We start from the raw sequence: 15,421 nt of genomic DNA, 5'->3' as shown, positions 1-15,421 counted from the left end.
CAATACTCCAGGTGTGGCCTCACCAGTGCCGAATAGAGGGGAATAATCACTTCCCTCGATCTGCTGGCAATGCTCCTACTAATACAGCCCAATACGCTGTTGGCCTTCTTGGCAATGAGGGCACACTGCTGACTCATATCCAACTTCTTGTTCACTGTAATCCTCAGGTCCTTTTCTACAGAACTGCTGCTTAGTCAGTCGGTCCCCAGCCTGCATAGGATTCTTCCTTCCTAAGTGCAGGACTCTGCACTTGTCCTTGTTGAACCTCATCAGCTTTCTTTTGGCCCAATCCTCCAATTTGTTTAGGTCACTCTGGACCCTATCCCTACCCTCCAGCATATCTATCTCTCCCCCCATTTTAGTGTCATCCGCAAACTTTCTGAGGGTGCAATTAATCCCATCATCCAGATCATTGATAAAGATGTTGAACAAAACCGGCCCCAGGACCAACCTCTGGGGCACTCCGCTTGATACCGGCTGCCAACTAGACATCGAGCCATTGATCACTACCCATTGAGTCCAACAATCTAGCCAGATTTCTATCCACCTTATAGTCCATTCATCCAATCCATACTTCTTTGACTTGAGGGCACTAATACTGTGGGAGACCGTATCAAAAGCTTTGCTAAAGTCAAGTTATACCAGGTACACCACTTTCCCCATATCCACAGAGCCAGTTATCTCAGACCAGGCCTTACTGAAGTCTTTGAAGTGTGTCAGTCAATTGTTGTGCCTAATAAGTGCAGCAGGGAATTGCACCCACTAGCTCTTGATGGGCCATTATCTATAGTACGCAATTTCTTTAGGGAGAGAAGTGTATTGATTCCTAGTGGCCAAAGACTTTCAGATGGATATGGACATACTGAACTTGCTTTAGAAAGATCCAGTGTGGATCGCTTGAAGGAGGTTTCAGATGGACTGCAAAATTTTTTATTTTTTTTTAGAAGAGGAAAAAAAACTTTTATTTGAAAATAGTCCCTGCACATTTCTGCCAAGAAGAACTCTACAAAAATAATTCTCTAAAGAGAAAATTCTGAATAATCACAAGAACAACGCTGACCCTCCCTAACAACTGCAGGATCTCGGAGGGCTTTGAAAGCCAGGCAGTCTGCTTTTGGGGTGGGGGAAACAGAACAATGTTAGAAACTCCCCTTCCCCCCATCTCTATAGTGACCCCTCCATCCTGTTAAGGTAGGACTTGGCTGGTGGCACTTTTTTGAACAGTCCCACAACCAAGAGGCTGTGCTTGGCCAGCAGTTTGGGGTGACAATGTTGTCGAAACAGGAACATCACCATACTGACGTTGTAAGTGAACAGCTTGTGTCTCAGGTTCAGAGGGAAGAATGGGTAGCTGAATCTGCCGGGCAGAACAGCTGTGCGGTTGATCTCTGAAGTGGGGTGGCAGACAAACCCTCATCCCTAGACACTTTGGATATGTCTTGTGATCTCTTAGTGAGCTCAGTGCATCTGATCCCATGTGGATGAAGAAATTGGTAGTTGAAAAACAAGAGGACTGTAGTTCAGACCTTTTTAATAAGAATCGGCTGTAAGTGTGTATTTGGGTAAAGTCTGAAATATTCACTGACCTGGTGGGTAATGCGTCCGATGTCTTGGAATTGGTAGAACTTTATATACGGTGAACAAGCTTTCAAGTAATCCTCACCATATTTGACTTGGCTGTCTGGGTAGGAGCTCAGGGCTGGATTGCTGAAGGGAAACTTTATTTTTGGGCTTCTGGGTAACCAGGAAGGTACTGTAGAAGCTGCTTTGTTGCTGGCTCGGTCAATCTAATTATTAGAACAAACCACCAGTTTGGGGATCACGTGCCTCCTTCTTTGCAGGTTGCTCTGATTGAGCAATCTCAGCATGGTCCCTCCATGTATGAACAGTCCAGATTTTTCCATCCTTTGAAGCCAGTGGACTTACACTAGGGAGGACTCGGCCCATTTAGTTTGATTAAAGCTTTGAAAGAAGATTTAAAATGCTCAGTATGCAAAATGACAGCTGAAATTCATAGATACCTGGAGTGCTGACCTATAAAATGTCTAATCTGCCTAGCAATATCTTGGGTTAGTTAGTTGTTTTTTCTAATTGGTTCCTGCTTGCATTACTAAACCCTAGACCGCTACACTCTGCTGAAACTGGTAAACACAATCAGAGTGACTTCAGCCTTTGGAAGCTTCTGTTCACTACTGCCATTTCATGGGTTTTAAAAAAAATCACATGGGCTGATTTACTGGAAACACTTTATATTCCTTTGTTAATCAGTCACAAACAGCTTGTTATAACGAGCCAGGCTAATATGAATTATCGAGTTCAAGATAAATGTGCTTTCACTTTTAGGATGACACACAGACTAGATCATCATATTTTGCGGTTTTATGGCTCCTTTCATTAAGAAAGGTACCGGAGGGCCTCATGAACTAGGTGTACACACAATCCCAATGAAGTGCAGCCATCCTGGGGGAGGAAGAGGGTAGCAGGTAGGTAGCTAACTGACATGCAGCACATTGCACAGTATCAGAAGAAGGGTCAAGGGCACTGGGGGAAACAGTGTGATAGGGCAGTGAATGTCCGTTCAGATGGGATGGGATGGGATATTGGGTCTCGTTTAAACATCTCCCGTCACCACTGCCCCATACACAGAATAAATCACATTAAATTTAACTTATCTATTTCTGAAGGATGAAGGGCTGAAAACCCAGAACATGGCCAAGACAAATGGCATTCAAGCATCTGCAGACGAAAGGGCTCTCCACTTCCTTTACAACCGTGATGTCCACCCAAGGCAATTGCCCGGCATTTTCCTGGTGGCTCCCACTCTGTGTTTCTGGTCCTGCTCGGATGCACTTTTGCTTACCCACTTTCTGAGGAGTCCTCCTCAAATGCTCCCCATAAGCTATTGCACTAATTTCGATGATGCCTCCTTGGAAGCAAAAAGGGTGTGTGTGAAATGGACCAAGAGCAGATGGCTGAGTGAAGGCCTGATACAAAAAGTTGGGCTGAACCTCTTACTAGACGACAACAGGTATTACCTCTAGACGACAACTATTACAGGTAGTAAGTAACCTCTCTACTGCCACCACCACTAAAATAAGTCCATATAATGGATATTCACTATCTAAAAGGGTTGTGAGTTCTTCTGTATGATCCTTCTGTGTCACCTTCTTTACCATCCTTAAAATGAATTAAGCAGGGCCGTCCCTATGCATATGCAGCATACATGGCTGCGTAGGGCACCAGAAAATTTGGGGCACCACCAGAACCAGGGATGGCATTTCTGGGGTGGCCGGCCAGAGCGGGTGCCCAGAGTGGCACGTCAAAGAGGGTGCTGCACATGCAGCTCCCCACACCCCCACCCACATGCACCCACCCCGGCCCTGCCATTATTCAAATGGGGAGGCCAGGGAGCATGGGGTTCCCAGACCATGCTGGGCAGGAGGCGGCACCGTCACCCAGAGGACAGACACTCCGACCAGTGGGTGCTCCTTGTTCCTGGTAAGCCACCTCGGCCCAGGCCCCATGGAGCAACTGGAGGCCCAGTTCCCCCCGCCCCATCCCCCGCACCATCAGGGCAGTTCGGTATCCTTGGCTGCCTCGTCCCTCCCCCACCCCTGGCTGCAAGCCCAGGCTGTTACAGTGTCTGCCCCGTATGAAGCTCAGTGCATGTCAGCAGTGGGGCAGGGGGGACATAGTCCATCAGCATTATTGTGTGCTTAATTTTTTTTAAACTGGTTTTAATAAAGTGCATGTGGCAAGTTTTCCAATACTGTAAGCTTATGTTTGTCTTACTAAGAGCAAGTCTGGCATAGGGGTACCAGCGTAGGGCCCTATAAATCCTAAAGACAGCCCTGGCATTAGGTTCTACTAAGCAAGCCAAATATAAACCATAAACATCACGTTAAGTAGAAATGGACAACGAGGAACAAAGATAGCATCCAGCTGCAGAACTGAACTTCTCCAAAGTTGGTAATGTTTGCATCTCGCCTTTTGGCTCATCTCTAATATTAAGGCTGAGTTAGCTGAGCTAGTAATCTCTACATTAAGGAAATGTCTTTTGCAACTGCAGAGGGAATCATGCAAAGCAGTCCTGTCTGCTCGGACCCAGACGGGTAGACCACTTTGCTGGGTAAAGCTGGTTGGAGTCCAGCCACACCGAGCCTGGGGCCCTGATCAAAGACGAGGGGCTCCTAGAAACGACTGCAGTATAAACACATAATAATAATAATTAGACCTCCAACCCTGCTCACACCACTGCTGCTGAACCTAAACCAATGTCCTACTTTAGTCAAGGCCACACAGAGAACTGTCTTGCAAACTGCTAAATCTGCGGAGGGAAGATTGGATCCAAAACTTGAAGACTTTGCCCCTGGGTTCCTCAAGAGGTTGAATGACAGAAAGGTGTTTAAGATGCAACTGATAATGGGATGTTGTAAAAGCTGAACTTGATAGCTCTAAAAATCCCTGTCCATGAGGGTTCAAGAAAACATTGCTCGATGCAGAGAACTAGAAATCATTCCAAGTGTAAAAATCTCAGGATTCTTGGCATGGAAAAAACCTGAGACAGGGAATCGGACACAGAACTTTAAGGTAGCTCTCGGAAATCAAATTTTAGTCCCTTTTGGATGGCGTATACTTCCTGTGTCCCAATCCCAGCATCCAAAGCCTTTCACAGGGGCAAAGTTCCTCATTACACACATTTTTATAGCATCTCATTTTATAAGTTGCACAGAAGAAAGGGAAAGAGAGACTTTACACACAATTAAAGGACACAGTAGAAGTACTGGCTGAGAGTGGCTAAGAATAAGACTTATTTTATTCTATTCTACACACTGCGCTCTGTTCTTATACCACGCTCATCCCCCTAGTATCTGAGCACCTTTCAGAAATGCATTAAGCCACATGGCTATATATCTGTGCACTTGTTGTCATCTCTCATCCTCTCCCTGTGGAGGTGTGTGCAGTGGAAGGTCTTTTTTTGGAAGGAGTTATTTGTTTGTTTGATTGTTTAATGTACACTATTGCATAGGATCATGATACAGAATGCATGTCTTTGACCTCACCCCTTGCAGAAGGTGGTGAGGTTTGGGATGATCCTTATTTGCTGGGGGAGTCCATTCTACAGTATTGGATTGGCCCCTGAGAAATGTCTATCTCCAGCACACACAAACTTTCCCCTTATTGTTGAGAATTACATCATGCCTGAGAAGCAAAGCTGTTGACCATGGTCTTCATCCTGGAGCACTAGGCAGTCTGGGTGCGGGCTTTGGAGAGCTTCACGGATAAAGACTGAGACCTTGATCCCGATTGGATCGTCTATGGGAAGCTGGTGTAGGGAGCAGAGGACTGGTTTCATGTGCTCATGGTAGCCTATGTTGCTGAGGAGACAGGAAACTCCATCTAGTATACAACACTGTAACCTAAGTGCTGAAGGCTTCATGCCCAGGTATATCCCATTGTTGTAATTCAGCCAAGCGGTGACTTTGTCTGCTAGGGTGGGACAGCGTCTCCTAGCCAACCGGGGATGATAGAAAGTGCAACCCGTGGCTCCAGCTATGTTAGAGCTCAGTGTCAGCAAGGAACCCAAGAGTACTGCTAAACTATGGACTGATTTGACCAATCATGTGTGTACCTTCTGTCAAAGAAGACTGTGGCTGTGAACTCTTCTGAGTGCTTTCCTCTGCCCACCAGCGTTGTGCCCCGGAGAATGGGACAGGGTTCAGACCGACACATCTCTATGGTACCAAAGATGACAAGCCATAGTGCTCACTCAAGCGCTCCGTTTATTCCCAGGGTAGGTGTGGCCTAGCCAGCAGCAACGCAGCCTTTCCCCACAGTCAAACCCCGGTGTGGACGGACCACATCTTGGGGTGAGAGTGTAGCTCAGGCAATGTCTCTTCAGTCCTTGGCCACTCTGCTGAGACTGCCAGCAATGGGGCCAGTTCCCGCCAATAGGGGTAGGTTTGCAGCTGTGAACAGCTGCCCACTGGGAACTGGCCTGACACCCCCAAACTCATTCATAACAGGCAACAGAACAGTCTTCCAAAGGGAACAGATTCCAGTTAATACTCTTCTGGGCTGGATTTGACCCCGAGATCCAGGATCTCTGTCTGTCACTGGCCTCTGGACCATTTCGACCCCTGTAGATGGCTAATTGTTGTTTTTCTTTCTTTTCTACATACATGAGATAGAAATAGAGTTTGGGGAAAGGATGAGAGCTCAAATACTCAGGGCTAGTTCCCCTGGTGCAGTGTGGCTCCATTGTGCTGGACCAGCATCAGGATTCTGGCTGCAGAGCTGGTTTATCCAGCCCTAAGAGATTCACCCTGGCATAGAGATTCCTAAAACTCCCCCTTCATGCTGATGGAACAAGGAACACAGCCAGCAGAAAGGGGGCACGGCAGGGATGTCTTTACACGTCTCTAATTCCTGCAGTTTTGCCCACTTGTGGCTATTTGCGCTGGCATACACTGGAATAGCTGGTGCAGAGGTCTGGCTTAGGAGCAAGATTATAAAGATTACCCTTAGGACCTCTTTGTCTGTGCAGAAGAAAGAACTTTCTTGGGGGCCGGTCTGAGTCTGTGGAATTAACATTCCCAGGACCTACGGACCATTACAAACCTCCCATTTGCATTTCTTTGACCTTGCTGTCTCTAACATAAACATATAGCAACCTGTATAATTAAAAAAAAACCCTACCAAAACAAGACACTCCACTGCACACACTTCTCTCACTGAGGAGAACAAACAACATATGACAGATGTGTACTCAAATTGCTCAATGCACTATTGGCAGGTTGTCAGATACTATGGTGACGAGCGCAGTACAGAAACTTGACTAGAATAGCAACCTATGGCATGCAGGCATACTCACCTAAATGAACTCAACCTCCGTCTCCAGGGTGCAAGGCAAACGGTTCTGGATCTTTATGAAAACTGGAAGGCATTTGTTGTAAAACTATCATGTTTTTCGTGGGATATTCGAACTTTGACTTTCCGCTACTTCCAGCACATAAAAGAGCTATTGACACATTCCAGTGTCAGTGTTGATGAGATTGGAATATACATGCAAGAATTGGAATCAGAATTTTCTGATAGATTTCAAGATTTCCAGCGATTTGGCCCAATGCTTTCTTTTCTAATTAAATCTGAAAAGTTTAATGAAAGTGACTTGGATTTGTCTGTATTTCAGTGGATGGATGTTGAAGATTTCGAAATGCAGCTGATTCAGTTAAAAAGCTCAGAATAATGGGCATCAAAGTTTGGAGATCTGTGGAGTGCGCTTAAAGCTACCGAGAGAGATCATCGGGCCTCTATTGTGACCTGATGGATGTCCCTGCCAGTGAAATATAACTGTTTGAAGAAAATTGCTTTTGTGATGCTTTCAGCATTTGGATCGACATATCTGTGTGAACAGGTATTTTTACACTTGAAATCTGTCCTCTGTCCCTCTCGGAGCCGGTTAACAACTGATCACTCAGAAGCCTGTGTGCAGCTTAAAGTATCCAAATACGTGCTAGACATTGGAAAACTCAGCAAGGAAAAGAAAGGGCAAGGATCACACTAAACTGATAAGATCTGCATTTTAATTTAATTTTAAATGAAGCTTCTTAAACATTTTAAAAACTGTACTTACTTTACATACAATAATAGTTTAGTTATATATTATAGAGAGAGACCTTCTAAAAATATTAAAATGTATCATTGGCACGCAAAACCTTAAATTCGAGTGAATAAATGAAGACTTGGCACACCACTTCTGAAAGGTTGCTGACCCCTGGCATATACCTTCCCCTCCCAATCTGCTTTCCCATCTATATTACCAAGAAAGGAACTAGAGTCACTTGGAATAGAAAGTGACAACCGCATCTGCTCCAACCCCTCAGACAGAGACCAACACCTACAAAATCTTCACCAAGCATTCTCAAAACTAAGATACCTGCATGAGGAAATAAGGAAACAGATCAACAGAGTCAGACGTATACCCAGAAGCCTCCTACTTCAAGTCAAGCCCAAGAAAGAAACCAACAGAACTCCACTGGCCATCACATACAGTCCCCAGCTAAAACCTCTCCAACGCATCATCAGGGATCTACAACCATCCTGGACAATGATCCCTCACTTTCACAGGCCTTGGGTGGCAGGCCAGTCCTCGCTCACAGACAACCTGCCAACCTGAAGCATATTCTCACCAGTAACTACACTCCGCACCATAGTAACTCTAACTCTAACTCAGGAACCAATCCATGCAAAAAACCTCGATGCCAGCTCTGCCCACATATCTACACCAGTGACACCATCACAGGATCTAACCAGATCAGCCACACCATCAACGGTTCATTCACCTGCACATTCACCAATGTAATATATGCCATCATATGCCAGCAATGCCCCTCTGCTATGTACATTGGCCAAACTGGACAGTCCCTACAGAAAAGGATAAATGGACACAAATCAGATATTAGGTATGGCAATATACAAAAACCTGTAGGAGAACACTTCAATCTCCCTGGACACACAATAGCAGATTTAAAGGTATTTAAAGGTAGCCATCCTGCAGCAAAAAAACTTCAGGACCAGACTTCAAAGAGAAACTGCTGAGCTTCAGTTCATCTGCAAATTTGACACCATCAGCTCAGGATTAAACAAAGACTGTGAATGGCTTGCCAACTACAAAAGCAGTTTCTCCTCTCTTGGTGTTCACAACTCTACTGCTAGAAGAGGGCCCCATCCTCCCTGATTGAACTAACCTCGTTATCTCTAGCTTGCTTCTTGCTTGCATATATATACCTGCCTCTGGAAATTTCCACTACTTGCATCTGATGAAGTGGGTATTCACCCACGAAAGCTCATGCTCCAATATGTCTGTTAGTCTATAAGGTGCCACAGGACTCTTTGCTGCTTTTTTTGGAATAGAAATGTTTATTAAATGCTGTGACCATGATGCATGGAGGGACCATGCTGAGATTGCTCAATCAGAGCAACCTGCAAAGAAGGAGGCACACGATCCCCAAACTGGTGGTTTGTTCTAATAATTAGATTGACCAAGCCAGCAACAAAGCAGCTTCTACAGTACCTTCCTGGTTACCCAGAAGCCCAAAAATAAAGTTTCCCTTCAGCAATCCAGCCCTGAGCTCCTACCCAGACAGCCAAGTCAAATATGGTGAGGATTACTTGAAAGCTTGTTCACTGTATATAAAGTTCTACCAATTCCAAGACATCGGACGCATTACCCACCAGGTCAGTGAATATTTCAGACTTTACCCAAATACACACTTACAGCCGATTCTTATTTAAAAGGTCTGAACTACAGTCCTCTTGTTTTTTTGCTGCAGGATGGCTACCTTTACATTTGCTATTGTGTGTCCAGGGTGGTTGAAGTGTTCTCCTACAGGTTTTTGTATATTGCCATTCCTAATATCTGACTTTTCAATTTAATTAATTCAAGGTCTTATTGTAACCCACACAACTCCTGGGTGTGCTGTTCTGTCTCAGCTAGTGGCACCAAGACCACTTAAAAAGAGAGAGATAAAATGAGTCTGTTCTACAGCTGTAGTTAACAGCCAATTGGCTTTTAGCTTATGCAGTAAATGTTCAGGCTGCATGCTGAGGACTGGGGTCTGTCATTGTTACATTATCACAAGTCTTTTTTACAAAGGTAAATATTTATCTGAGCTCTTAATACTCTGGGCAGGTGATTTTGGTAGCAACATTGGACTACTGATCCTTAATCAGAGATCCTTATTTCTTTTTAATCACGTCTGTACCAATGGAGTCATAGGACTGCTCCTGATAGCTGAACCAAACAATTCTAAAGTAGAATTTAGAAGTTTTGATGTTACTTAATTATCAAAGAATGTCAGTTCAGTTCCGAATTACCTTGCTCACCTGATACTCATAGCCAAGTTTTGCCACTTATTCATGCACAAAACTTATCCCAAAATGTAATATGCAGGGAATGATGTTGAACCTACTGTCTGGTCTCTGGAACTTCAACAGGACCCTAAATTCTCATGCCACTTTAATCAAAGATTCAATTAATGATAACGATCTTTAGCTTATAAACCAGTTCAAAGCTTCTTCCTCTCTTTGTCTAACATGCTGTCAATTCTCTTGACCACAAAATCTGTGCCATTTCTAGGCTGAATTCTTTGAAAGAGTTTCTCAGAGCTGACTAGGTAAGCAGTTTCCTGTTGCAAATAGTACTAGACATAGTGTAACGAGTTTCCCCAGACTCAGAACTCTCAACTACTTACTGATTTAGCATAATTTCGAGACAACTAAGATTAAACTTGTTAGTTGAACACAAATATACAGCATACCCGCTAAACCAGGGGTAGGCAACCTATGGCATGGGTGCCGAAAGCGGCACGCGAGCTGATTTTCAATGGTACTCACACTGCCCAGGTCCTGACCACCAGTCAAGGGGGCTCTGCATTTTAATTTAATTTGAAATGAAGCTTCTTAAACATTTAAAAAACCTTATTTACTTTACATACAACAACAGTTCAGTTATATATTATAGACTTATAGAAAGAGACCTTCTAAAAACATTAAAATGTATTATTGGCACACGGAACCTTAAATTAGAGTGAATAAATGAAAACTCAGCGCACCACTTCTGAAAGGTTGCCGATCTCTGCTCTAAGCATTCAGTGTTATAGCTTAGGTATTTACTTCTGGAGAAGCATTTAGCCTAATCATCTCATACATGTTTAGAACTGTCTTAACTACTTAGTTGGAACTGGCATGAAAGTGGCTTCTTCAGCTCAGCTTCATGGTTGCAATGACTGATTTCTCAAGAAAGATAGAAAGGCCATTCATTCATGATTCACTAAAGGTGTCATGATAGATGTATGCTCATTATTTTTCTGGATTTCACAGCGGTCTGCCTTGGTAGGACTTCGGCATTTTGTGCCATACCATTTTGTGCCATACCATTTTGTGCAAGATACATTAGGACATACCAGTTTGTACAAAATGTCCTGGGACATACACAGAACACCTGCTGGGATCAATCAGCAACCTATTTCCTTATGGCCTGATAATTTTGGCTGGTTCACCTTAAAGATTTTCACTTCACATTGGCTTCTCCATGTACCACTTAAACGCATGAGATTCTTTAGCACAAAACCAATATCATGTCTAATATATCTTTCTTAAAGATCAGTTATAAATTGCCTACTGACCACATTTCTATTTAAAATAGACAATGCACAGTCTGAACTAACTGCTGGACTCTGTGGGCAGGCTGCCCAGGGATCTGTCACATTATCGATTAGGTAGCTTTAATTTTCAATATAGTTTCTTAAGTCTTAATTGATCCCTTTTAGATTTATTTTACCTAGTAATAAAATTATACTTCTAATCATGTATTGTTGCCCCTTTCAGAGGCAGCAGTTAGCAAACATCTGGGGCCTTGCAGGCTGTTTAAAGGAGAAATTGATGATACACGTGTCACATTCTGGGGTACAACCCAGACCAGTGAGAGGTTATGTCACCAGCTGCATTGTAACCCTGAGTGTCTTTAAATGCTCTGCTGCTGTGGCTCAGCCCAGACACCGCCAGGCAGCGGACAAGCATGCAGTGAATGTCCGTGCGCTGAGCAGCCCTGGTTCAGCGCCCTGACCCTGCAGCCTGCTTGTTACACCACAGCCACACACTGGTCTCTACCAGCCTTGGTTACCACAAGGTGACCCCATCACACCCCCCAGTCCTGAACGCCCCCAAACCGTCTGCCCTGCAGTGTCCAGCCCTCTTGCAGAGAATTAATAACGTTCATTTCAAGAGACAGACTGCTTGCCGTTGTTTGTTCCTGCAGTGTTCAGAGAAACTGAACTTTGTGTACATCCTTTGCAAATAAACAGGATCACACCAAAAAATATGCCTGATGCATTGTGACAGTCCTATTGATGGTTCACTATTCTGTATCAGCAACTTTTGTCAGGCCTGACATACTCACTACACCTAACACATTGTTGTCATGATATTTACCCAAAAGATGGCATGTGGAAAACCAATAACTAGCTGATCATTAATGAGCAGAACTTTTCCTTGCTCACTATTTCCAAGTCTGACCCTCCAGCCTGTTGAGTGCCCAAAGAGCAATGTCTCTTTCAAACTATGTCTCCTCTGTGGGATGCAACATCTGCTGTTTGACATGTTTTAAAGGCTTAGGCTGGAGTCGTGCCAAGGATTCTGGCCTATGTGTGGATGTGTACGACATTATTCTTATTAATGAATTCCCTGCTTTCTGTGTCATCGCTATCCCACTCTCTCAGATACTGAACTAGATGGAGTGCTTGTTTGAGCCATTGTGGCATTCCTATGATTGTGGTCCAGTGTTCTTGCTATGAAAGGAATCCTCACTTGCTCAGAATTACAACAAAGTGCTATATAAATACTCCACACCGGACCATATACATCACTGAGTTACAATGCAGTTCCACCAGGTGAGAATCTGGCCCAGTGTCTCCACTTCTTTAGAGCAACTGACTTTTTAAACAATGAATTTAGTGCTGGTAAAAGGTGCTGGATTAACTGGCCTGGAAAGGTGGCCAAAGTGCAGTGACAGTGCAAGCTTTTCCTGACATTGTCCAAGCCAAAGAACCTCAACCCTGACGTGTTGTGACCTCCCCTAATGGCACGATAGGAATTCTCGCCTCACACCCATTCTATTTTTAGCCTCTCTACTGACACAGTCAACAAAGGTGTCAGCTGAGTTGGGGGTTGCTGAGATATGGAGACCTCCCCACTAGGGGCATCTCTATGTTTTTTGCCGCCCCAAGCACGGCAGTCAGGCAGCCTTCGATGGCATGCCTGCGGGCGGCCCTCTGGTCACACGGATTCAGCGGCATTTTTGCAGGTGATCTGCCGGTCCTGCGTCTTTGGTGTACCTGCCACTGAACTCCTGCCGAAGCCGTGGGACTGGCAGACCTCCTGCAGGCATACCGCCAAAGGCTGCCTGACTGCCGCCCTCACAGCAACCAGCAGCCCGCCCCTCCGTGGTATGCCGCCCCAGGCACGCGCTTGCTGCGCTGGTGCCTGGAGCCACCCCCTGCTCCCCACTAGAAAATAAACTCACATGCACAAGCTAATCTCATACTGGGGCAAGCAAAGGCCTGCCACATAGAAAAAACTTTTGGTGAATTATAGACCTAAGCAAGCCTGCACCCGGTGACCTAGATATGTCACGCCATTGCCCATGACTAATCCCCTGAGCTATTCAGTCAGCCACACAGGTCCCAGCCGACTTAGTCATTAGTGGGCAAACTGCCTGAACAAAACGGACAGAACACAATTTCCAGGTTGCATAGACAAATAAGAAACAAAGTCAGGAAAGTCTTCAACGGAACAAAGTGATTTCCTGAGTCTTGAGGGGAAGAGGAAAGACTGGCCAAAATGGATCAGAGCTTAGACTAGTCTCCTGCCTCTGCCCAGCGACCATTGCATGGGCCTCTAGCAGCAAAGGAACCTCTGCCCATCCCCAGTGCACCACTGGCAATTGAGAAAGAAGAGCTCATCCTGATGTAACCCTGTTGAAGTATGTGGGCTCACACCAGGGATAACGCTGGCCTGTTATTTCCTGATCCAGACACTGGTCACCCTATTGACTTAAAGCCAAATTCTGCCCCATGTCACATGGGCTCACCATGTCTCCACCCCTGGCTGCACCCACCCAGCAGCACACAGACGGAGGCAGGGGCCTGGGTAATAAGCCCACTGGTGCACCACAGCCTCAGTGGGGCATGGGCTGCTGGCTAGGGGCCTGCTTTGGCACTAAGCTTCCCAGTACACATTAGAGTGTCAAGGAGAGACTGGGATTGAGGGGGCCCTGCTGCTCCTTTGGGAGCGCGACTGTGTTTTCCCTATGCTCCCACACCAGCCATGCTGATGCAGCCTAGCATTGGCCAGTGAGATGCCTTTGAAACCCTAATTGGCACAACCCTCTTCTCCCCCCGAAGTCTCTATGGCCACACTGTATAAGGGCAGGCTATAGGATAGGTACTAATGTTTGTGGTCATGAATTTATCCAGTTGTTTTTTAAGTCCCAGCTCTAGTATTTGAGCTGATGACCTGTTATGCACAGAACTGCATAAATGAATGTAGCAGTCCCCTTTACCTGTGCCACATTCACTGCCTTTTCATTTCAAGGTAACTTTCTGTTTTGCATTATGCTGAGAATGGGAAAAGAGGAGTGACTGATCATCTCACTGTACCCAGAATTTCATACTCATAATCAGAAACCCATAAACATAATCTGAAATCTTCCAAGTCTCTCCAACACTTCTCCTCTCCTGGGTAAACAAACCTGGGATTTGTTAGCTCTCATATACAGATTCTGTCAAAGCTCTAACCATTGCAGCTGCCTTTCTCTAGACACATTCAATCTCATTTACTCCATCTCTTAAAGGAGACCCCGAGCAGACACAGAGTACTATGTGCTATTTTCTTTCCCTATTTAATTCCCCCAAACATCTTATTTGCCCATCTAATTGCTGATTTTTCTTCAGTAAGCTATCCCCAGCGACCCCAAAGTCTTTGTCCTCAGTGAGTCATGCAGATTCATGGCTCCAGTTCTTCCCATGTATTGATTTCAATGTCCTGAACTCTATGGGGAGTTTCTTACAATTCTTCATAATTTATACAAAATCTAGGAGTTTAGCATCACCAGCAAACAGCACTAACTTGCTTTATTTCTCTCCCCCCTGAGAAACAACTATTCACTATGACTCCATGTTTGCTATAAGACAATCAGCATGCATGACTAAACTTGGCACAGAATTCTTTTATTAGACTTTTATGAGGCCTTGTTAGCCTTTGGAAAATCCAAGCACGTCATGCCTATGGGTAACACTGATAAAAGAGGCTATCCCAGGTTAGCGAGGTATGTTCTTCCCACTGCCGCTCTCAGACTGCTCTGACTTACCTAAGCCCCATGTTATTCTAACTTTAATCGGGGTCTTCTGTAGTTTCCCTGGCACTGGGCTTAGAGATACTGATCTATAATTGTCAGGGTCTTCCATGTCACAACTTTAGCTATGCTGCCAACTAATTCCTTATCCATGGTAGGCCACAGTATTCAATATGTAGATCAAACTCGTGACCGTGGGAGACAGCACCTGCGCCCAAGAGCTTACACTCAAAATAGACAGGAGAGACCAAGGTGGGGAGACAGGGAATATCAATTACCCCCATTTCACAGACAGGGAAATGAGCTACGGAGGGATTAAGTGACTCTCTCAAGATCGCACAGTGAGTTTGTGGCAGGGCCAGAACTGAATGATCAATGCATCTTTCTCCTTGCCCCCGCCATCTCCCCTATTTCCCAGAATCCTCCCAACCTCACTCCTGGATGTACATACCCCCCCTCCAGAGCTCTGTCTCTACTTTTGGAGCTCTTCCCTCTGCTCTTCCCCTC

This window comes from Mauremys mutica, chromosome 12 (assembly GCF_020497125.1).
Source record: "Mauremys mutica isolate MM-2020 ecotype Southern chromosome 12, ASM2049712v1, whole genome shotgun sequence".
Lineage (NCBI taxonomy): Eukaryota > Metazoa > Chordata > Testudines > Geoemydidae > Mauremys > Mauremys mutica.
The sequence above is the reverse complement of the archived record's forward strand: the minus strand, read 5'-3'. Positions refer to the sequence as shown.